This window comes from Octopus bimaculoides, chromosome 5 (genome assembly GCF_046866305.1).
Source record: "Octopus bimaculoides isolate indiv1 chromosome 5, ASM4686630v1, whole genome shotgun sequence".
Taxonomy (NCBI): domain Eukaryota; kingdom Metazoa; phylum Mollusca; class Cephalopoda; order Octopoda; family Octopodidae; genus Octopus; species Octopus bimaculoides.
Genome location: NC_142932.1, coordinates 70,752,371 through 70,779,870, shown reverse-complemented (window position 1 = coordinate 70,779,870; position 27,500 = coordinate 70,752,371). Strand labels below are relative to the sequence as shown.

The following is a 27,500-nucleotide window of genomic DNA, read 5'->3' as shown; positions in this document are numbered from 1 at the left end:
GTAATTGTGGTGAGTTATGAATTAATATTCGAAGGGCTTCTTTCTGGCAGAGTACACACATAGAGCGCTGGCCTTGGTATGGGACTCCAGAATCTATTATCGCCCAGGATACCTTCTATCACATTTCCTTGTTTATCAGATTGTGTATGTGGTAGGCAAGGGAGGTGGATTTGGTATGTTTCTCATATTTAAATGTGTTTTGATGTGCAGAATATCGCTGTTTAAAATTAATAATAGATCCCAATGTAGTGACTCGTAGAATTCTGTAATATGTTGTGGACAATGCATTTATATACCACGTTAAACCTTCTGCAATATGCTTGCAAGGAGCATTCGGTACCAGCTCAGCAGTTGCAGATAGCTGTTTTAAGTAGGTTAGTTGTGGAAAGGGATGTTGTTGAACTACAGCGGATTTGCTCGCATTATTATTATTGTTGTCACTATTAATATTATTACTATTATTTTTAGCTATATCTTAAGACATCCCTACTGACCAGTGAACTAAATTCTCTTTCTCAGCACAGCGAACCTAAAATTCATCTATTTAATTTAATGCCTTCCTCCACCAGGTTACCAAAACATTAACGCCTGAACTCTCACTCCTAACCGAGCCTTGCGGGGAGTAATACTCGCATCTCATCTTTATTACTTTATTTATTTTCATTTTATTTACTTTCAGTTCATTCATTCTTTCTCACACCTATCTCATTCCTTTATTATCTCTCTTTCTCCCCACTCTTCTATTCACTCAATCACAACGTATATCTGTCTATCATGATATCTGTCCTTCTCACTTTTTATACCCACATGAACCATTTTCATACTAGTTAACCACTTAATTCTATTCTATTCAAAGCACTACTTGGATTACACGTAGTGGCCTGGATTTACCTGGGATTATACCTTCACAGAAGTATGGACTAACCTTCATACACCTCGGAAGAAGATGAGCTGTGAACTTTATTCTCCTGTCTGTATTCTATCTACTGCTCTACTCTTTATTTTTTGATCTATTATTTTATTCATTATTTTATTCCTTATAGATTGTGAATTTCCGTCTCGAAATTTCATTTATACATACCTTGAGTCTGACGACGGAAAACCAAGAGTACGGATATCCTAGCCTATCATTTGGGATATCCTAGAATCAGCTCTAAGACTTCTACCCTAATTAAATATTATAAATGACTTAAGATACCTGTCTTGCCTTTATTTGTCCTTTTTCCTCTAATATGATACATATATACTAACTCAGAAGCGTAATACGGATCCTTAGCTCTAGCCTCAGCCGTGGATTTGGAACTTAATGGAAGACTAATTATAGCATTTACTCAGCTTACCTATTCGTTTAGATCACCAGCGAACTAAAGCTCTCATATTCTATCTATCTATATATCTTTCAATCAATTTATCTATCTATCTATCTATCTATCTATCTATCTATCTATCTATCTATCTATCTATCTATCTATGGGGTTACCATGGTCTTTTCCGTAGGCTTTTCTCTCCATGGATAAACCTAATGTTACCCCATTTTACACAATTGACATTTTCTGTGATATACGATACCTTTTTTTTTTTGCCCCCACCGATCCCTTTTGACCAGATTTTTAAATTTATATTTTACCTTTTTTTAAATTTATTTTTAAAGAAAAGCTCTACAGTTGTATTTGTCCCCTCTATGTTCAGCCCTGTGTGGTTCATAAAAGAAAGTTATCTACCTATTTATCTATCTATCTGTCTGTCTATCTATCTATCTATCTATCTATCTATCTATCTATCTATCTATCTATCTATCTATCTATCTATCTATATATATATATATATATATATATATATATATATATATATATATATATATATATATATATATATATATATATATATATATATATATATATATATATATATATATATATATATATATATATACATGCTTGTGTGTACATATATATATATATATATATATATATATATATATATATATATATACATATATATATATATATATATATACATATATATAAATATATATATATATATATATATATATATATATATATATATATATATATATATATACAGGTGAGAAAGTTGGTATAGTAGCTAAGCCCAGTTACACGCTGTCTGTTTGGATGATGTGGATGTGATTGTTTTCGGTTAGGCATAATCTATAACAGCGTTTCTCAAACTTCTCATTTCGGGTCCCTTGTTTCGATTGGAGCCTCCAGCTGTATGAAAATTTCCTGACTCCCTCGCCCTCTTGTAAGAAAACAGCTTCAGGAGTTGTGAAGAACAAATTTGTATGTTGTCTGTTTCTGAGAGCTTATTCTATTAGACCGCTGTGTATTCATTAGAGCATTGATTTAACTATGAACATAGAAATAAATTATACATTAATCCCTATTTTTGTAAGCAGTTGTATCCGTAAAAAAAAATTATTTGCAGAGAGCAGAATTTGAAAGAAGGTATATGAACTGGACGTGTGTGTGTGCGCGTGTGTGTGTGTGTGTGTATGTGTGTGTGTGTGTGTGCATGAGTGTGTGCTTTCGCATGTGTATGTGTGAGAGAAAGAGGGTGCGAAAGAGAGATAGAGTGAGTGTAGGTGTGTGTCGGGATGATTGGCGTCTTTTAAGGTACACACACGTACATAGAATATGTCATCGTATAAAAGTTTTACGATAGTTGATTTATGGAAAAGATTTTGTTAAATTTTTGAAATGCAAATATGTGAATGAAAATTAAATTCAGACCTCTACATGGTAGCCATAACTGGTAGAAATAACAGCCGAATCTCGCTCAAAACACCCTGCTGTCTTAATCCGAAAATTTTGCCTATTATGTAGTTTGAACGAGAAACTGTAACTAAAGATTAAGATGTAAAAGAAGAGAGACATTATAGCGAAAGTTTTGGCTGAATGTCATCCTATACTCCCCTTGTTGTGAGCGAAATGGTATATGCCGGATGTGTGACTAACTGGTTGTTTTAAAGGTGCAACAGAGAGGGGAATTCCATTAGAAAAGTTTTAATCGATTTTCTCGGTAACTATGGAGGCTACGGAAAAAATAAAACCGCATTCCAATTTATGCACCCGTCTCTATATGTGTGCCATTTTTCACGCGAATCCACCTAGCCGTTTGGCTGTGAACCGCAAGACAAGAAAGAATACAACGATCACCCATGTCAAATTTATATTATATACATACATACATACATACATATATATATATATATATATATATATATATATATATATATATATATATAGAACGCTAGCCACTACACATTCTTTATTTTCTCTCCTTGTTTCTTTCTGTATTCCTTTCTGTGGAAGAGAATAGGCTCGAAACGTTAAAGCCTTTTTCACTTCCCGAGCGTTAAACTAATACATCTGTTTGATGAGTACACCACATGTCTTCGTCTTTTTTGTGAATGATCCCTATATATATATATATATATATATATATATATATATATATATATAAGTGTGTGTGTGTGTGTATCTGTTTGTGTTGTGTGTTTGTGTGTGTGTAGATAGAAAGAGAGGGAGAGAGAGAATTGAAGAAATTTTGAGTCAACAATTAGTACGGTTGGATGGCCACGGCTAGCCGCCATATTGCGTACATATACTTGTAGTATTTAATATCAGTTTCATTTGGTTCCATACAACTTACAGTTTCGTAGGCTCGTTGGATATCTCTGTTGGATATCGTATATAACTAAATGGATAAGTACATTCTAAGCGATTACCTGAGTTGCGCATCATATAGGTACCTGGTTTGAATAGCGTTTGAATTGTGAAATAAAAGTTGTTCAAATAAATATGCAGGATGTTATGTTTGCATGAAACAATATCATAGTAATATGATGGCATATAACGTGGCATTTACAGATGGCACATAACATGGTGATGAAAAATATGTTGAACAGGAGAATATGCATGACAGGAGAATATTTCTTGATGGTTGTGTGGGTGCTATGTTTAGATTTGTGGAAAGATTGAAGGATGTTTGTGACTTAGAATAGAATAACTAATGCAGAGATCCATGGTAGGAGGCAATTCTATCTTCACCTTTGCTATGTGAGAGTAGTGAGGACAGACGTGATGCCAAAGCGATGTGCTGTAGTTATTTACCCCTTGTTTAGCTTTGAGCGAGAAGAACTGTAATCCATATAAACTTGTATCCCAGCTGCATGCATTTTCTTTATGACGTGACGAAGTGATTTGATGGTAATTTAGCAGCTACATCATACAAAATAAGAAGGAGCACTAGTGTCTTCCACATTAGTAAGAAAAGTTGAGTGCATTGAACTCCCAGTTGAAAACTTCGTAGAAATATCAGATGAGTTATATATCAATGTCTAGTTGTGTGATAACGCATAGGCATAGAGAAATGATCTGAGAAATCCAGAAGAAATAAATTGAGTCAGAATATAAAAGAAAGACTGTCTTGTTAATCTTCTTATGTGCGAATTTATTGATTAGAAAACTGAAATATATATATACACAGAGACTACTTGTCAAAATGTATTCAGTTGGTCCTTTTTTAACGAGGTTAATTTTCACAGTGATTAAGGTTGAAATAACGAAGAATTCTTTGTGTGGAAATCATGATGAAAAATGTACCGCTGAGACATACTAATCCTCTGTGTAATCCATTGTTCAGTACAAATAAGCTTTAGAAGTGACGAGCTGAGGATGTATGCAATGTTAATACTGGGAAACAAATGTATGAATATATACAGCATCCGCTTAAAATCCTGAACGCTGTTCAATACGTACACTTTCGCTGGCAGAAACGACATGGATATATTTAGGAACAATAAACCATGAAACGTGTTGTCGATAACTTGTGTTATAAAAAATAGTGTGTATTAAAGTTAATTATCAAAAGTTTAAAAAAATAACAAAAATGAAGTTGCTTTTTTATTAATATTATGTTATACTTGGACAAGTCGTTGTATCGCCGGATGATTCAGATGTTCATTTCGCAAGCATGAGATTTCGAATGCAATTCCACTGCGCATCAAGTAGAACAGACCCTGTTTTCTATAGCTAAGTGTCGGCCCATATACTGTGAATGAAATTAGGTAGCTGGAAGCTGAATGGAAATGTGTCGAGTTGATTATATCTGGAAATCAAAAGATGCAGTCTTGTGATATGTTCCCTTAGAATTACGTTAAGGGTGAACGTGTCTGTAGAATGCTCAAATTCAGGAGAACTGCATTCAGTTGGTTGATTAATGGAATCCTCATTATCGAATGATAAAATCCACGACCATCATGACTACCAGAGACGCCACCACCACCAACACATTCAATATTAATATTCCATGCTCGAAAATCACATGTTGAGCATTGTGAACTGAGGAACTTGCACACTTCAAATTTATGTATACATGCACATACATTCTTACAAGCAAGATGGAATATTTATAAAATAATTATGTTGTTATACAGTTTCTAACTATTTTCTTATGTAAGCAGCGTTCTTTCGAAGATTAGATCCATAAATAGATATAGAAAATGAATTTTACAACAGGTGAAAGTTACTGAAATAGTCCTCAATGACGTGGCATTATTGATGTTCTCAGTTTTAAGGAAGAAATGTTCAAATATTAAACCACAGTTTATTCTCTATAACCTCTGGCATAATTATTTAACAGCTTACTTGAACTTAAATGCATAAAATAATTGAAGGAATCATAGAAATTTGCAAAAGCAATTATGAAACATTCTCATTAAACTTTTTCATGGTAAGAATTTTTTTTAAATGTAATGGTAAATTGATGATTTTTTCTATTTTTATTTGATATTAAACGTTAAAGGAAACGTTACAACTTTTTTCTACAATTAAGTCAGATGATTTTTCGAAACGAAACCAAAACCACATCGTCGTTGTTGGTTATTTGTTAAGTTGAATTAAATTCATAATTTTTATTTTATATAATTAAGTAAATAATAGAGGGCAAACTAAAATAAATTAATACAGATTTATAATTAAGTAATTAGCGTTTTTAATAAGACCAAATGAAATGTCAGTTATATAAAACATTAATTGTATTTTCTAGAACTAAAAGGAAGCAATACATAATTCTTTTGAGGAATTTTAAATAAAAATAAATTTTAAAAACAGATCATATTTCCCGTAAGAATTAATTAATTAGATTTTAGCGCGGACGACGATAAAATAACCAATTGGTAGTAAACAGTGATTTATGTGAAAAAAAAATTGTAAGACGGTTGCCTTTTTATCCCTTTTACACAAAATAATCTCTTCCTTTCACGTCCCATAGCGTTCAAGTGTAAACAAAAATAAAACAAAATCTGCTCAGAGAATAATAAAACAACACCAACAACAATAACGGGAATATTATAGAAAGAACAATGTCATGAATAATTAAAAACAACAATAATACGAATAAAAATAAATGACAATCTTTATAAAATGATTGTAAATGGAGTAGTCACAATGAGGATATAAAATAAGAAAAGTGAAATCTAAAATTTATAGTTGCTTTCATCTCGATAAAACAGAAATCAATTAGATGATGCCCGAAACGAAACAACATCACCGTTGAATTAATCAAAGAAAAAATAATTTTAAACGAGGCTTTTTATGTTAGTCATGTTTTATGAAGCTTATTGTATTTACATTAATGATAGTTGTGATATTGTTCCAATTATGGCTTGGAAAAATGGGTTGTAGAAGTAAGTGATTAATATTACTTTAAACCTTGGTAAAACATCACAAGATATTTGGAAGGGATATAAGACAATGCGATTGACCTATCAGTTGACAGTTCTCTGCTATATCGACGTGTGTGTAGCACAAGGCGTAGTCGACTTCGGCAGGAAACGAAGCCACTATATACACATAAATAGGGCCGCAAACACGTTCGTGCCATTAACAATTCTCCTGTCAAATAGGTGAAGAATAAGTGCTTTTTATGCTGTTCATGAATCGAGTGGTAATATATAAATGGAGAGTGGTAGACGAAACCCGTACGGAAACATGTACTCTCTTTGTATCTCTGTCTCTGCACATACATTTATACAAACATACATACACAAACACGCATATATATATATATATATATATATATATATATATATATATATATATATATATATATATATATATATATGTGTGTGTGTGTGTGTGTGTGTGTGTGTGTGTGTGATTTTTGCGTGTTATATATGTATTATTACGGCTCAGGAAATATATTTCGAATATAAATATAAATATTAATAATGATAATATAAATGGAAAACATATCATTATGAAATTTTATATTCATAATGTATTTCCTCTACAGTAATGAAACACACGTAATATGGAATTGCAACCATTCCAAACTTTCCAGTCTTTCTTTTAATATGTATATATGTATCCAGCATCTTAAAATCTTGCATGATGGCAATAAATGGACGTCAGTTTTGGATTGTGTCGAAAACAAACCTGGTTCAGGTCCATGTATTATGACAGCAGATAATTTTTGTGTCAGTGTGTGTGTGTGTGTGTGTATGTGTGTGTGTGTGTGTGTGTGTGTGTGTGTGTGTGTGTGTGTGTGTGTGTTTGTGAGGAGTGAGTTCAGATTTAAAAAGAAATTGGAAACCTCGAATTTTCTCAAGAAAGAAGAAAGCCAATTTTTTCTCACACAAAATCAATTAGTGGTATATTGAAGATATGTAAAGCACAGGAAATTTCTGCATTGGATATTCTGGAGTTGAAAAGTAATCACACATTCACTTGCATGCATATGTGTTCCTGACCGGCTACACGAAGCATAATTATGCAGAATGTGTACTATTGCATATGTACAGCTATTAGAGGAGTTCAAGTATACTGGCGTGTCTTTCTACAAATGTGTACGTATTGCTTATTCAGAAATTTCAGGAATTGTCCTGAAGTAAATAGAATTGTTCATCATATCGTTCTAACACGGCTTGACCTTTGCAAAGAACTTAAACATATCTCAGAAAAATATACAACACGCACAGACATATATATTCATACATATATATTTAGCTTATAAAATTTGTAAATTATAGCGTAACTTTCCAAATATACATTAGAACATTTAAACATAAATCTTATAGTCTTAATACAATTCAAAAGTATGATTCTTTAAAAAAAATATATATAATTTCAAAAATATTTATTTTGCCAGCCATCAAGCTTCTTGCTTCATAACATCGTCATATTTTGAATGCTACAAAATAGAATTCATCTAATATTTCAAACTTTTGGACCATCTTTTGACAGTTACTTTTTACTTAAGTTTTAACTTATAACTATTGTCACATTCCAAATTACAGTATCACTACGAATTTCAATAAAACAATTTACAACCATGTGAAGCACCCTAAATTGCAGGTTGAAGTTTCAAGACAACTAATAAAGGGCTTAAGGAAATTTAATTCACAAATCATAAAACTTGATAATAATAGTAATTTTGGTGCAAAGACAGCAATTTTTAAGTGGTGAGGCAATTCGGTTTCAGTGGTAAAATAAGTGCTTGGTTGTCATGCATTCCATGGAGACCTAAAGGGTGAAAGGCAGTAGCAACGTCTGCGCAATTTGAGCTCAGAACGTAAAGAAATGTATTTTTGTCTGGCACACTAACAGTTCTACCAGCTTTCGTCCGTCATAAGTCCTTCGTACGACAAGCAGAAGACCTGAAATTATTTGGTGAACAGTTTACTCGGCTACATCAACCTCAATATTGATGCTTATTTCATCGACTCCGAAATGATAAAAAAGAAAAATCTCGGCGAATTTGAACTCAGAATATAAATACTACTGAAATCCCATTAAGTATTTTGCATGGCTTGCTTACTTACACAGTACAAACAACAGAGAAAATTAAAGTAGAAGAGTTAAGTAAGAAGCAGCTGTTGGTCTTATGACACCTTACCACTTCTCAGTTAATTTTCTCTGTCGTTTGTACTGTGTGTAAGTTTGATCTATTAATATTAACGTCTATAGTTTTGTACTTAAATACTCATCGTCTGAACGTCTTCGGTCTCTGCTTTCTCTTGCTTTCCATGTATGCATATATACATATTTTGTATATGAAACCCCAAGCTGTTATATGTAACATGTTTATCTGCATAATTGCCCCCCCCCCTCTCTCCCTCTCTCTCTCTCTCTCTCTTTCTCTCGCTGTATATATATATATATATATATATGAACTTATTGATGTATGCTTGTATATAGACGTGACGTCTGTATTTAAATTTAAATTGCAGCACACTAACCAGTACTTAGAGTATCATGTGAAGGAAAACCTTTAAGAGGACGTGTATTATCGTTCTGTGATAATTCCTTCGGAGTAATACATTGTGTTATTCCCATAAAACGTCTTAAAATTATTTCTTTCTCAATATTTACAGTCCTTAAGTGTAATGTCTGCATTTATAAATCATGAAGCGAGCTTATTTGAGATACAAGTTAATAAAAGATGAAATAGTTTTGAAACAACATATTCGTTTCATTGTACATTTATGTGGTAAGAAATGAAAGAAAACACCTCTGGGAATTGGGGAGGTATTGATACCATGTTGGTTAACATATAACATTGCTATTTGTGTATATATTCAACGACTTTGACTGCGTTTCAAAGTCAAATCCTTAATACTATCATTTTATCATATCACCTTCAACATTCTGAATTTAAATAATATTTTCTCAAACCATTTGCTGGCAGTTCAATCGATGTTACACGCTTTTTTAAAAAGTTCGAATTGTTCGAAGGAGGAAAAGTCAGAGTATTTTATTTGTTTTTGATTCCGTATTGTAACAGCTATTTTATTTCCTTTATATATCAGTAATGCTTTTATTAGAAAAAAAGAACAGCAGCTTGCAATTTCACTCTCCATCAATGCAATGGAGATAATGCAGTATCGTAGGATTTATATAAAACTAAACCAAAATGGTTAGAGAATACAAACATTTCATACGTAACTATATTTCCCTGTTCTATGAAATACACATTTTATCAGTTTATCAGATAAACTTCAAAACCCTGATCAAAGAAACGTAAAAGCTGCAAAATACTATGTTCACATGTCTCTCACCAGTCACTCTTAAACCTTTATCCCATCACTCTGTCTCTCTGTCTCTCTCTTCTCTCTCTCTCTTCTCTCTCCCTTTGTCTCCCTAAAAAACCCAGCTAATGATAATTGCATTATTTGATGCTTTCATTATATGGTACACGTGACGATCTTCTTTAGATTAAAATTTTAATAAAAATCGAACGTTAACTCGCTGATATAGCTTTCCATGAATTTAAATCAGAGAGAGTAATAGTGATTATGTTCGTGTTATTATTATCACATGTTCGTTCATGATGCAGTTTACACAGAGTTAGATACATTGTTTTAAGCATAAACTACGTATCTCCGATCTCCCTGCGTATGTGTGTGCGTCGATGTCTCTATTTTTGTGAAAATGTGTGTGTGTGGTTGTGTGTGGTATATGTACCTTTGTGTCTGTGTGCAACCAATATGTATGTGCATACATAAAAAAATGTTTGCGCCTCGATAATTACTCTGGGGTTGAAACTTGAAAAACGAGATAAAAGTTCAGTTTCAGCAAACTACACACACGCACCCGCGCGCCCGCGCACACACACACACATGCACTCGCGCGCGCACACACACACACACACACACACACACACACACACACACACACGTTGACACGTATAAAGGAAGATTAAAATGATTAAATTATTGCAAATTTAAAATAAAACTGACGGAGACTAGTCAATGCCTAATGCATATTCTACATAATGTATTTTGAATTTATGAAGGCACGCATCCTAGTGGTGAAGGCACTGAACACATGATCGCCAGAGCATGGCTACGATTTTCAGACAGGGCAGCGCGTTGTGTTCTTGACCAAAACACTTCAGGTCACGTTTCCCAAATTCATTCAGCTACAAATGGGTAACTCTGCAAGTGACCAGCCTTCCAATCAGCTCATTATGTTGGCGCGCTCCCCTAACCAGCAGGGTGGTATCATTCGCAAGTTAAAATATAGTAAAGCGCATTGTGATTATTCAAAGCGCATAGACCGGGCTTCACGAGATCACCTGAGTTTTAATTTAGCTAAATTATTTTTCTGGTAATTCGACATTCATAGCACTATTTTGTATTTTTTACTTATCCACTGGATCTTTTCCCAATGATCGGTTGTTAGTATGTTGTCTTTTGACTCTGCTCTACGCTAAAGTATAGCTTACAGTTTTAACTATGTAATTACTCTGTTTTTATATACAATATTTTCTTGAAGACAAAAAAAAAAAGGTCAGCAGATCCTGATTCAATCCAGTATTTTGATTATCTAAACTACCGTATGCATGTTATCAGTCTGTGGTGATAAAATCTCACTATTACTAAGTTAGATAGACTTATTTCTATGTATATCTACATACTTATATATATATATATATATATATATATATATATATATATATATATATATATATATATACTGCCCGTGTGACATGGAGTTGAAGAATTAGGCTTTTCTTGTATATTTTCTCCTATGAAGTGGAATACCGATGATTCGAAATTCATCAGAATTGAAGGTAAAGAATTCTAAAAGGTGTTCTTTCCCTCTTTATAAGCCATAACATAAATTCTAATCATAACATTTATGCCATACTGCTCATTTATATGCCCAGATGCTTATAAAACACATTCAAAGGTTTTTGCTCCTGAACAATTGAGCACTTGGAGCACATGGACCTCTAAAATGTGGGAATCAAGGCCTCTAATAGGGGTGTCTTAACGTCAACCAGAGAAGTTGAATTGTTGGGAATATTTTTTAACTTGTGTCATATCTATTGATCAAATTTCTTTGAAATCGGAAATATATGAATGTTCATTGGGGTTATAAAAGATAGCAAAGCTAGACGAAACTGAAAGACGAATAATCACAACAAGCAATCAGCTACCCTACTCTAGTCGTTACCACTCCCCAATGTAGGATTCCTCACCCGGCACAGTCTTAAGCTGCCTTACGGATCTATAGCAGTCGGAAGGGCGTGACCCAACTTAAATAAGCATTAACAGTTGTGTGACGTGAGAGCTAAGCGGAAACGAAATTGTCACCCTTGGAGATTGCGAATGATCATTATGCCGATATGTAACTGAACAGAATAAATTTACAATTTATAAATTTCTGTGAATGACCAAACACTTATCTGCAAAGGCCGTGAAATCAATGTTATCATCAGGGTCTATCTTTGCCCCAGTGATAATAAAAGGACTCAAAGTAGATCTGTAAACTAATAACTTTACTCAAAATAATACTTTGCAATTGAATCTCCTTTACTCGACAATTTATGCAGCGCATTGCAGAAATCACAATCTAAATATATCTCAAAGCAAACTCTTAAACTGTTGTACCATTGAATTACAAATAACGCTCATTTTACATCCTTGGGTGACTCTACAGCTTCCAGGACTACAATTGTATTTGTCTTGGCTTAGGAAAAATGACTAAATTGTGGGGGTTAAGCCCCCATTAAGGGGTCTTACTTACCTCCTAAGAAGTTGAAATTTTAGGAATATTACTTCATTTGTGTCTAATATCTATGGTTACAATTTTATCAACAGCAAAAATATATGAATTTACATGGGGCTTATGGTCTCGTTTATTCCCACTCACTTTCAAACATAGACTGCATTACATTTGCCCCTATGCATAGAATATAATTTCCGTCCAAATTTCATCAAAATCCGAAGCATATGAATTTTCACAGATAGTTCTGTTCCCCTTTATGCTCCCTCAAAATTGTATGAAATATACAGCATTACTCTTCTCCTTTGGCTTGGATTTTGTATTCCAAATTTCATTATTATCGATCCAGTATTCTTCTAGTCAAATGTACAAGTAACATACGAACACACATAAATACATTGATTTTATATAATAGATGACATTATTTTCAGCTTGTTCGGCTAATGAAATACTCCTTAGTTTTCGTTTAAAAGGAACTATAGAAACAACGAGAAATATGTAAATTACGCGTATATTAAAAACTTGTCTATGATACCCACTGTGCTATAAATTGTTATTTATAGATGAATTCATTTCGAGAGATACCGTTAATGATATTTGGCTCAAATTGCTTTTCTGTACAAATGAATATATCAAAGTATCCAAGCTAACATTATATTCAGTATTCAATATAGACATGTAAACATGGTCTCCAAACTTAATTACGCCCCTAATGATACGATAATTATTAACAGTTGCTCCATAGCCTGTGTCAATGTGATTACACAATCGTTGAAGAAATTCTACATAGAACTGGAACAAGTCCGACTGTCATTCTCTTTTCTTACACAATGATAATGAATAGACAGGAAAGATATCTACTTAAACAATTTTGACAAAAACCTATTCAAAACTTCTTGGGTAAGAATAACATTACAACAAAACACTGTATACGCTTTAGAATGCTTTTTATTTATTACTGCTCAAAATTATTTTTGAATCACTAGATTGCGGATCAACAAAAATTTACTATATAATATTGTATTAGTATATTGTTGTGTACATATTGCTCGTCTTACATAGTTGGTTTTCTTTCCTGTTCCGATTTGCAGTTCCTCTCTACAGTGGCAGTATCAGGCTCAGTAAAATGTATGCAACGTTTTGAAACATGAAATTCATCACAATATATGTCAATGCGGAACTTTTATTCTTTAAGTACTATTACTATCAACATTTTCAATATTTTCAAACGAGTTACACATTTGTTTATTCCGGTAGCATAAAAATCTTGAGTCCTCCAGCTGATGAAATCTTTGAACGCACTTTCAGCATCGGTTTTATTTTGAGGTCCTCTCGCGGGAAACCATCAAGGTGCTTTAAAAAGTAGTAGTCGGTAGAAGAAAGGTATGGGGAATAAGCTGGGTTGGGAAGAACTTCGTAGACAAGTTCCCTCAACTTCTGGAGGGTCATTAGTGAAACGTGGGGTCGAGCATTTTCATGAAGAATGACTGGCTCTCTTCTATTCACTAGTTTCGGATGGAGGAGTAGTACTTTTTCGTTCATTTTGGCAATGTCATGGCAATATGGTTATGCAGTAATGGCTTTTTCTTGGTTTTAAGATGTTGTAGTGGATGAGCCCAGCAGTACACCACCGAACAGTCACGATGACCTTCATTTTGAAGAGCTTGGTTTCAGGGAAGGTTTCCATTACTTCACTGTGGTCCAACCACCGTCAAGAAAGTTTTTTTTATTATTGTACAGAATCCACTTTTCACCGCAAGTTACAATGTAGTCGAGAAATGGATCAGTCTGGTTACAGAGAAGAAGCGAGGAGCAAATTTTATATTCGTACATTTCTCGATTTTCATTCAAATCATGTGGCAACCATTTATTGAGCGTTTTTTTTTTTTTCCGATTGCATGCAAATGGTTGCAGGTAGTTTTCTGTCTAAGTGCTTTTGCCAGTTCTCGAGTGGTTTTACGTGGATTTTTCTCAATAACGGTCTTTAATTGACCGTCATCGATGACAAAATGGGCGTGCAATACGCTCAGGATCTTCAAGGCTCAGGCCTCCACGGTGAAATCTTTTAAACCATTTTCGAGCAGTTTCAGCCGCTTTACGTCCGTTTTTGAAGTTGAATAGCAAAATTGCACGAATATCGCGCTTTCACAGTTCCGTTTCAGATGATTGTAACAACGGGGAAAATATCAATGTTAATTTATTGATGCATTTGGGCAAGTCTATGTCTGTATTATCAGACAATTATAAAAATATGTTTATAAAAAATTCAAAGCTCTGCAAAAATCCGGTATAAATTCTTCATGTTTCAAAATGATGCTTACTTCTTACTCAACCTGATAAATTTTTATTCTTATACTCTTTATTCCAGAAGTAAGATTGTTTCATGTTAAGTTTTCGGATTAGTGTAGCTTCTTGTCTCTACTTTTGTACAGACGCTTGTTGTTTACACTTCTTTTACCTGTGTATATTTCATAGACATTTTTGATGATTTTATTTCATTTTTCATGCAGGGTAAACAAATATATATTCTACAATGATGGTATTGTCTTCGCTGTACAACTTTGAGGAATTTATGTAAGTGATGACACTATCTATTCCTAGTTTATAGTAAATGTATATTTGTATTTTAACCCTGAGCTGAATTGAGATCAGACGAAGACATTACGTTCCGTGAGGACATATTACAGAACAAATGCTTAATTTGTATGTGCTTGGTTTACGTACTTCCTTCTGAGAAGCGAATGGATATATAACATTTTCAAAAGATATTTCATATGATTACGAAGATTGCTTGCACACATATTCTTTTAACTTTCATATTTTTTAAGGGTAACTACGTTTTCAGAGTTATTAGCGAAACATTCTCCTGGAAGCAAATCTTGCCCTCATCGATGTGAATATATCAAGACCCCTGTGAGTTGCTGCTCTCCCGAAGCTGACTAAAGATTTCAGATATTCCAGGCAAACGTTCGCACTCAAGATTAGCACTTGTTACGGTTTGTGTTGAGCCTTGATGCAAATATTATTTATTACAGGATATAATGATTTCCATTGTATTGGACACAATGGTTCATCTTAATAATAATCCCAAAAGTAAGAAAATATTCCGTCGAAACTGTGATGATAAAGAAAAATACAGAAAATTAACCAAAGGAATGTTATTTTCTCTTGTCTTCAAAACAACACCCTTTAAGAAGCTTTAAATATAATAAGAACACCGATATTTCACATAAACTAAATGATGTAATAATAGATGTACAGACTCTGTAAATTTCCTAAATAGGATATAATTGCACTAATTACATATTTTGAAGAGCTAATTAAAATTATGCTAATTACAATATGTTTCAAATTAGAGTCATTATTTTAAATATACTTTTACTTTGAACACTTTTGATGAGAATATTTAACGCAAGCGCTAGATTTGACTCTGAACATAGCGCATACATGCATACACATAAATGCACTCACACACACACGCACGTACACCCATACTCATGCTCAGGCACTCACGTATGAACATGCACAAGCATAAATGGCCTAACACACGTCAATATATATATATATATATGTGTGTGTGTGTGTGTGTGTGAAGGCGGGTGTGTGTATGTAGGTGTATATATATATATGTGTATATATATATATATATATGTGTATATATATATATATATATATATGTGTGTGTGTGTGTGTGTGTGAAGGCGTGTGTGTGTATGTAGGTGTATATATATATACGTGTATATATATATATATATATATATATGTGTGTGTGTGTGTGTGAAGGCGTGTGTGTATGTAGGTGTATATATATATATATATATATGTGTATATATATATATGTGTGTGTGTGTGTGTGTGTGTGTGTGTGTGTGTGTGTGTGTATGCATACATATTTATAAATGGGTGTACGTACGTGTATGAATATATATTCGAATATTTTATTGTGTGTCTTAATGAGTGTTGTGTTTCCAATTTAATTCAGTATACATGTCGCTTCCAGAAATTTTTCACATGACGGCTGAGCCAGTGAGATATTGATGTATTAGAGAGATTGGGCAAAAATAAGACATATATATAAGAGACACAGAGAGAGGGAGAGTGAGTGAGTGAACGAGCAACGAAGAGGAAAAAGGAAGAAAGAAAAAGAGGGTGAGTGTGGGGGAGAGAATAGTGTAAGGGAGCAACATTCTGACAATAAAAATACATTTCTTTATTCTTAATAATCGTAATCAAATTTTCGTTTCCATTCCTTGTATTTCCTATTTTTATTTTGTCGTTAATAAGTATATCACCGTATATAGTGTGGCACTATCAGGAACACATACCATTAGTAATTATGTTCACTTAGTTTCTAATTATCATCACTAATTAATTATTAGTGAAACAAATATATTTGAACTTTTCAAATTTTTATATATTTTATATATTTCATATATTCTCGAAATTAATTTTAAGCGACCATCAGTAAAATTATTCTGATAAAATCACGACCAATTGCAACATACACTTCAAATCTCCTGAATGATTCTCAATTTCAATCGCTGTATTAGACATATGCATACATACACGTATATATGAATGCATGTATATATGAATGCATGTATATATATATGTATATATATATATATATATATATATATATATATATATATATATATATATATATATATATATATATACATGTGTGTGTGTATGAGTATTTATACATGTTTCGTGCTTATGTTTGTATATATTGTACAGTACACACATACACGCACGCACACGCACACATAGGTATGTATGTATGTATGTATGTATGTATGTATGTATGTATGTATGTATGTATGTATGTATGTATGTATTACGAAAACTCTGTTGTGTAGAGACTTTCAAAATGGTCGTAGACTTCATTTAAGAGAGACGTCAGTATAATATGAATAATTTATTGCTTAATTGCACATGAACTTAATTGAGGTATAGATAACGTTTTAAAAAAATTACTGTGAAAATTATTCTTTTCAAATACACGCCCCCTGGTGATTAACCAGTTAATTGTAATTACGCCTAGACTTGTTCAAACCTGAAAATTGAAATTTGGAGACTTTTCTAAATTTATTTATTATCACTTATGTTTGTGAACGCGGTCAATATTACATTAAAACGAATCAACGTCACTATATCGGTGTCACTTTGGTTATTTAGGGAATATCTCACTTTTCCAAAGTTGATTACATCATTTTCTTTCATTTATGAAGAAAACTTGTTTTGAAGTAAAGCTAATCTATCACATTTAAAATAGTTTCGAACTTTTTGTGTGTAAACCCCAATAAATTTGAATTCAATACGCAAACTCGAGTGTTGCGCGTCTGCGTTATATTTCTGAATTCAGATTTAGTATAGTTAGTTTTATTGTAAGTGATTACAGGTGTAGATGACTTATACGAGGGCGTGTTCTAAAGTTCTTTCGCTTTATGTGAAAGAAAATGGAGGTGGTTCAGTTTATTATTATTTTAATCATGATATTCCTCTCTCAGATTCACACACATTATGCAGCGGCCCTTCGGTTTTTCGAAGCCTTGTAAAAGAACTCGGAAGTTTGAGTGTCCAGCTAGGCTTTTGAGATACCCTTAAAACCAGGAACTTTTCAGCACCACCTCATATGAGGTCTATACTAATTACCACATCGAACACCAAATGATTGTGCACAATTCTGTCTTTATCTCCCTCTTTTTAATAAATGGGCAGAACTCTAATCCTTTGTATGTTTTTGCTTGCAACAAATAGCACGTATATTTAAACAGTTGGTTTTCCGATTGATTAAATATATCAGGACAACTGCAGTCAATTGCCTTAAAAATATGACGACTGTGAGAAATATCATGAAAAAGGTATATCATGTTCCATTATTTAAATGTAACGTTGTTGGTAACATATGTAGGTATTTAGTTTTCAATATGTCATCACTACTAATGACATTATAATGGAATATAACTTTGGGATGAAATAACCGAAATTTTGAATACTCACATACTGTCCTTAGAATTATTACCCATATACACATCCCTTAAACACTAAATCCACCTAGTTGATAGCTTTCACTGTTCACTGCCGTTGTTATTGTTGTCCAGTTCAACATCATTGGACGACTGCCTTGATTGAAATCATTCCAACCGTGAGTAAGCTACAAGCATTTAGATCAGCATTCATTCTTTCCTATTTTAAGATGTTCATGTGGGATTTGAAGTTGCTTAGGCTGCTCTTTCTTGCGGATTTGTTTGTTGTATAGATTAACATTGAAATATGGTGAAATTGATTCACAGCTTTGGTTTACTGCAATAATGTAGTTTCATTGAAGAACATCGCCATTTGGTTTTTTTTTAAGCACTTTGTGCCCGTAATAATTACATGTGGCCATCATTTAGGATACTCTTACAAAATTAACTGCCACCATACTTCCTTTGTCTTTGTCTTATATATATATTGTTTAATAAACACTTTCCTGTCATCCATCAACATCTTTATTAATAAGGCCAGTATCAATAAAGATTTTACTCTATATAACTAGACTTCAAACATTTTATTTCCATTCGTTGGGCGGCGAGCTGGTAGAAGCGTTACAGTGCCGCGCATAATACTTAGCTGCATTTCGGCCGCCTTTACTTTCTGAGTTCTAATTCTTCCGAGATCGACTTTGCCTTTCATCTTTTCGGAGTCGATAAAATAAATACCAGCTGAGCACTGGCGTCGATGTAATCGACTTACTCCTTCCTTCGAAATTACTGGCCTTCTGCTAAAATTTGAAACCAATATCACTTTCATTCCTATGCTTTTGTGGTGGTATTTTCCCCTTGGTGCTACCATATTGCCACCCCTTTTTATTACGTGTGATATAAAGGTGGTACAGCGTGGCTTCAATTGTTTTACTGAGATAATCATGAACAGTTGTGGAATGAAGACGATGAATTTAAAATCATATGGTATTGGTGCACATATATTCGCTAAATTTTATGCTGTGCACGTAGTTACATGTGATCACGAGTATTTTCCTATAGGTTTTGGTAGTGGTATGTACATGTGCCTGTATTTGCGCATAGATCAAGTTTATAAATATATTTACGTATATATGCATGTAAATGTGTGCTTGTATGTGTGTGTGTGTTTGTTTGTGTATGGATATAAATAGAAAATAGTTGAATGTCACAAATTTCCAGAGCAATTGAGGCGCAAGAAAATGTTCTCGTGCTTAATTAGTATAACGGAATAGAGCAGACATTAAGAATTCAGTACAAGACCAGAAATAATTTTTCAGTTAGGTGAATCTATCATTTTTGAAATTTTCAATAAACGGAAGGCGAAAGGTGAAGAAAAACGTCTGCAAGACTTGCTTTCACGCTATGAGTCGCATGAAGTGCTGTAGTGTTAGGATAACTAGTAACAAAAATGTGGTGAATTGACTGAATATCTTTCTTGCAACTTACATCCGACAAAGTTTTGTTGCAAATGAATGACTACATCGAAGTTTTGTAGAAAAGACTACATAAGTACTGAAAGCTACGAAGTATAATATAACACTCTTCTTTGGTGATACTATAACAAATATTTTGAAACAGGAGTTGACATCGCGTTTCTACAGGGAGTTTTGATTACATTCTCTTTGGAAGTCGGGAAAAGGTGCATGTTTCATACAGAAATAGATTGCTGATTTATAAAATTCATATGCAATATATATCTGCCTTAAAAATTATGTAATACACTATCTGGGAAGATTAAGCATTGATACAATGGGTGGATCTCTTTGGTTTAGCACACAAACCAGACGATGAGCGTTCCACTTTTGATTCTAAGACTTGCGAATATGCATACAGGCAGCTAATGTAGAAAGATGTGAGATACTTATAGTGATTATGGTGGTGATGAGCAGGCAGAGAGGAAGAACCTGTATATATCAGTTAAAATGACGACGAGAAATGTCTAGATTATAATAGCTTTAGCGGATATAGTACATTCTAGTACTTCACTAGTAACCCAGTATTATTGACTGGTGGGAAAAGAATGAATGTAGACTGCAGTGGGATTTGAACTCAAAAGTGTAATGAATCAGAAGAAATAACTGAAAACATTTTATCGGACGCTTCCAGGACTATGTTATTCCACCGCAATTTGTTTGTGTAGTAGTTCAAAATTTGGGGGAGCTATGAGAGTTTTAATTCATTTCATCGATTTCAGTACTTTTATGATACTTCAATATATCGATCTCGAACATTACAGGTCCAAATCGACCATGTAATTCAAATTTGTATTTCGAATAGTGTGTGGCGTAACTAAATTCAGCAACGGATCTTGTCCGATGACCTAGCGCTTCTGTCAATCTAGCGGCCAATAATGGCTAAGTTAAGTGTGATGCCAGAACATTTCAGAGAGAGACAGAGAGACAGAGAGAGAAAAAAAAGAGAGAGGGATGGGAGAAGTTGGTTGCATCGACCTTATTACTTGACAAGTATTTTATAGTATGGAACTCCGAGGAGGAAAGTCACATTAACCTCGATATAATTTGCGGCTTACAATTCAGGAACGAATAACACAAGGGATGTCAACGCATTCTAATGATTTTGTCAATCGGAAGCAACACAATAATATTAGGTGTTAGATGTGCGATTAACAAAAACACTCCTTCATAACTAAAGTGTCGTGTACTTTAAATTTATACTTTAAACATTCTTTCAACATTTGTGGTTTCTGATCAAAGAAATACTGAATGTTTTTATTTATTTTTTTTTTGTTTTGTTTTTGTATTTTGTTTCTTCCTTTTCTGTTGGCTACAAAGAGGAAAATAGTTTTCACACTGGTTTTAAGAATCGCTATCATATATGACTTTTTTGCTTGATTTACAAAAATAGAACCGAGGTCTGTTTGTGTATAATTAACATGTTCATTGCTGTATATATTTGCTGGGTTTGTTAGTTTTGTCTACTTCCTGGTCAGATTTTATCAAAGAAATCTATGGTTGACGATGAACCAGCCTTCAATATTCAGTCTTAGTATATATGTCCAACACTTCGTTTTCGAAAGCAATAACTATTTTAAGACGTTAGTGTGTGAATTAAAGGTGCTATTGATAACAGCTCGAACCTAGTAAAATCAACTCTCCTTCGTAGCTTTAGATACATTGTCATTTGTTTTGTTAATCAATCCAATATTTCGTTGTTATATAACAATTCGCATATTAGAAACTGAACTGCTAAACAAAGTGTTATGTAGAGAATTGTTTTTATTCTTCAACTTCCAAATCTCATTCATATTCCACGTAAGAGACGTGTGTATTATGAAGCAATTTATAACAGAGAATAATTTACAACGAAGCATATGAAATGATTCACAAATACAAAAGATTAGCAAATAAATACCGGCGAAAACTCAGTATTTGCTATATAAAGCCATATCTAAGCCGATAGCATCCGATAAAATTTGATCTTAATAGAATAGATAATACAGAAATGTCCAATGTGCATTTGCCGTGCAAGTTGTGCATTCGGAAAAAAAAGGAATTAACCGAAAATTCCATGCATACCAATGTTCCACTGCTAAAATAAATTGCATAATTATATACATACGTGCATCTATCTATCTATCTATCTATCTATCTATCTATCTATCTATCTATCTATCTATCTATCTATCTATTTATCTATCTATCTATCTATCTAACTATCTAACTATCAATTTATCTATATATCTGTGTGTGTGTGTACACTTCTAAATATGCATGCATACATATATACATATATATATATATATATATATATATATATATATATATATATATATATATATTTATGTCCATATATATTTACACACACACAAACACACACGAAATATATATGTATTTGCGTGTATGCGGGGGTGGCCGTGGGGTATAAAACGTGCTTCAAAACCACATGGATCCGGGTTCAATCCCACTGCGTGTCACATAGAGCAAGTATCATCTGCAATAGCCTCGGGCTGACCAAAGCCTTGTGAGTGGATTTCGATGACGGAAACCGAAAGAAGACCGTAGTGTATATATGTATATATGTTTGTGTGTCTTTGCGTCTGTGTTTGTCCCCGATGATCGCTTGACAAGTCGTGTTGTTGATTTTACAACCCCGTAACGTAGCGTTTCGGCAAAAGAGACCGATTATATAATAAGTAAAATTAAAGAATAAGCCATGGAGTCGATTTGTTCGACTGCAACCTTTCAAGGCGGTGCTCCAGCATGGTTGCAGTCAAATGATTGAAACAAGTAAACGAATAAAAGAATAAAAAGATTATATGTATATACTTTTTATTTTATTTTTCTGTCGTAATATGTTTCAGTATAAAGACACATACTTTTTATGAAACATACGAATGTACACCTCAATAATCGTATTCCATAACGTTAAGAGTTACTGTATCTTGGTGTTTGTATTTATATTTAGTAGTTTTTTTTTTCTGTAGAAACACAATTTTGACAAACGTATTCTCTACGTTTAAAACCTGATAAGACTAAATTATTACCAATTGTGGTCACTGTAGCAATGTAGCATTTTGACAAGATTGACGAAGCAGGGCATAACGGTACTACTATGCAGTAGCTACCGATATATCGTGTGGGAAGTCCGTTAAATATCAGACAAATGTCCAGTTCATATATATATATATATATATATATATATATATATATATATATATATATAAAATTAAGGAATGGAGAAAACGCATGTTATAATTGCATACTTTATTCCTACATATGTTTCAAAGGATTACAACCTATGTGATCCATAGGGATCTGTTATGTTAAAATTGTAACCTTCTCTTCAGGGAATGCATGGGAATCATCTTAAACGTAAGACATTATGACCGAGTATGAAACCAATAGATGGATAAGGTTATGACGTGATTCAATTGAAAAAAAACCGTTAGAGAATTGGACGCTACTGGATAGTGGGTTGGACAACACATACATATAAATGTATATACATACATGCATACACAATTACATACACACACACACACACACACACACACGCACACACACACACACATACATATATATATATATATATATATATATATATATATATATATATAATAGACGCTCCTCTCGGTTTCGACGTATGAGGATCCGACAACCTACTCTTTCTTTGTCAGTCATAATACTTATGTCAAACGTGACATTTAAGTCCCGCCAACGAGTTGCAAAAAACCCGCAGATCCTGCAAGTATGAGGATTATACATCAGTGCAGGTGGTGTATTTGCAGCCGCTTTTCTCCTTTGCTTTCCACCCTGAAGCCTGTTAAAGCTGGTTGCAACAAAGTTTCTGATACCATTTTGACACAACCATCTACATTTTGTTCGCTCCAAGGCTGTTCGCTCAAAGGTGTTTTGAACTATCTCAGTTGCTATAGAGCTGCCATTCTTACTAGATCGTGTTTTGATATCAAACCGGGCGGTGCGTTGTGGTTTTGAGCGAAACACTTCATTTCAAGTTGATCAAGCACACTTTTCAATTAGAGCGAGTTACATTGGTTTGTTCACCTTGCCAGCAGGATGGCGTTATTGTAAGTCTAAAACGATGCAAAAGCGCAGTGACCAGTTACGTGTAACAGCATCGAGCAATCTGGTTGGTCATGTGATATACATATACGACAACACACTCACACGCACATACACACACATAAATATGTACATATATATACCAATATATATATATCCATATATATATATATATATATATATATATATATATATATATATATATATATATATATATAATAATAATAATAATAATAATAATAATAATATTATTAGGGACAAAATCCAAAATTACAGGTAAAAAACTCAATTAAAACTCTTGCTTAAAACGCTATAGCTTTTAGATAACGTCTTAGTTTTCAGTTTGAATTACGGAAAAATTTGGATAAGTACTGTTTTCACTTTGCTAAAGATTTTCTACTATTTGAAAATAATATGTATTCTTGTTTTTATACTATTCATTTGGTTCTTTATAGATTATTTTAATAGATAACTTATTTAACACTATATTATTTAGAAGTTATAGTTTCATCTCAACATAATATTAGAACTTCGATTGGAATAGTGTTGATATATTTTCGATTATTTTTGATTAATATTATTTGATTAATTATTAATCTTTATAGTTTATAATATCGTTAAAGTTTTTTTTTAAATCAAAACTTTGTATATATATATAAAGTTTAACCTTTTGTTCTTAATAATTTTTTCTTTCCTAATTTTTTCATTCATAATTTTTTCCATTCATAATTTTTTCATTCATATTTTTTATTATTACGTTTGTAGAAATAAATAATCTTGTATTTTTCTATTATTCAATTGATCTTTAATCATAATTAAATAAACGTCTTTAGCTTTAAATAGTATAGCTTTAACTATTACACCGGTTAAATATGTACTAATTTTATCTTCATTATTATTTTAAACTTAAACTTCGTTCAACTTGTATTTAAAACAATGATAATTTAAAACAATGATAATTTATGTAAGATGTCTTTTGTATATAATATACATGTTATTATAATGGATGAAGGGATGATTATTGAATGGTTATTATTTTGATATTATGATATTTTTAAAATAATTTTTCTATCTTTATATAATAAGTATTTCATATTAATTCATTTGGTACTTATTGTTGGTTGAGATATATATCTAATTATTGTTCTACTTACGATCTGACGAGTAGCTATATTTTTGAATAGAACTTATTTTCGATAATTTCAATTGATTTTAATAGATTTAAATTTCTTTTCTATTTGAAAATTGGTTATGAAACACGTGTAATCTTTTTATTATATTTATCTTATGATATTTACTTTACTTTACATTATACTCATTTATTGTGCTTTTAATTATTAATTTTTCTATATGTGATAGTGGATTTTCATCGATGAGTTCTTGAAAATTGGTTATTTTCCCTAAAACTATATATATATATATATATATATATATATATATATATATATATATATGGGAGAATTTACGAAAAAAGCAACAACAGACGAGGACAGGTCGTGTAAACGACAAAAGGATGTATTAGTTTAACGCTCGGGAAAACAGAAAGTCATTAACGTTTCGAGCTACGCTCTTCAACAGAAAGAATACGGAGAAAACAAGGAAAAGAACACGAAGAAAAAAATTGAATTGTTTGGTCAGCGAAGTATTATGGCGTATGCTGGAGAGAAAGTTTATATATATATATATATATATATATATATATATATATACATAAAGTGAAAGGGGTACTGTGAACCTGTCGTGAGGAGTGAAATATCCAACGTCTTGTATTCAATTTTTCATCAGTGACCAGTTATGTATAACAGCATCGAACACTCTGGTTGGTCAAATGATATACATATGCGACGACACACTCACACAGACATACATACACACACACACACACACACACACACACACACACGCACACACATATATATATATGTGTATAGATGCATTATGTATGTCTATATATATATATATATATATATATATATATATATATATATATATGATATATATAAAGTGAAAGGGATACAGTGAACCTATTGTGAGGAGTGGAATATCTAACATTTCGGATTTAATCATTCAACAGGGAGCATTGTAAAAAAGAGACGATAAAGAGAAAAAATCAAACAGTGTTTACATCCTCTGAACTTGAAATACTGGCTAGAACTCGTAATGGACGCAGAATAACATGTACTGCTAACGTGAAACAGAAGTTATAGAGTGGGCGTGCAAAAAGAAGGAAAAGAATGACTTTATTTCATTTGTTAACACCGTTCACCCACCCTTGGAATCCACCCCATCATATCTGATATTCCTGTTTGCTTTCTGGACATCTCCCTCAAAATATACAATACCCCCACTCTCCGCCTGTGTCTACTAGAAACCAACTGACTGCAGCTCCTACCTCCACTAGTGTTCCTCTCACCCCACACAAATTAAATCTGCCATACATTTCTCTCAGTTTTCTTCGCCTTCGACGAATTTGCTGCATCAATTCGGATTTGGAATCCCATTGCAAAATGATAGGACAGTTTTTTTTCTAAATCTTTAGTAGCCTCCATCAGTTGTTGACCGGGCACTCCACCGAGCTCGAGGCATCAACCGCCCCCGGCTATCCTACTATCTTCATGCAATTCCACCGACCGTATTCCACTCTCTCTCTCACTTATTACCCGTCCATCCTCCCTCGAAAGGATCAACTCACCCACAACTTTCGCATTCTTCTTTCTGACCCCCCCCCCCCCCTTATCTTTTCGAGACCGGCTCTCCTGTGTTTTAGAAAAGATAGGAGCCTTAGAAATTCCTTGTTAGTAGCTTCACAGCTTCCAGCTCCGCAAAACCAGGAACCTTTTAATGTTCTATCAGACGATGTAACACATAACTCTACATAAAAATATAACCACCATCAGGGGGACCGAGAAGCAATATTACATAACATAACACAATACTTCTGTTGCACTTCGGCGGATCTCATATATTGTATCATATGCAAACTTTGCGGTGCTGTTTACATTGGAGAATCAGGGCGGCACCTTGGGGATTGCTTTCGCGAACACATCAGAAGCATAATGCTACGTATGCCAGGCCAACGTTTCTTTTCCCACTTAAACACTGTGCATCATTCTATTGCACATTCATCAGTGTGTGGCATGGCCATGCACCACGGACCCCCCTTCTCTAGGAAACGAAAGGATCAACGTGTCATATTTGATGCTGGCACTATGTCCCCAACATTTATGAATGAACGCTTTTCCTGTCATCTTTTCATCTCCTCAATTCTTTTTGAACTATTTTATCACCCTCTCTCTGCAACATTCCCGTATTTACTTACTTCGACTCTCACCATCATCCTTGTCCTTCTCCTTTCTATACGCCCTCTCTTATTACTTCTGTTTCACGTTAGCAGCCTGTGTTATTCT

At 33.1% G+C, this 27,500-nt stretch overlaps 1 protein-coding gene across 1 annotated transcript in view; it reads left to right on the top strand.

Annotated features, from left to right (window-relative positions):
* LOC106868231 (dopamine receptor D2) overlaps nucleotides 1–27,500 on the top strand; it is a 1,508,130-nt gene that overhangs the window by 828,332 nt on the left and 652,298 nt on the right. Inside the window, exon 3 of the mRNA XM_089352396.1 lies at nucleotides 15,050–15,113. The gene's annotated coding sequence lies outside the window, so the exon portion shown is untranslated. The remainder of the gene's footprint in view (nucleotides 1–15,049; nucleotides 15,114–27,500) is intronic.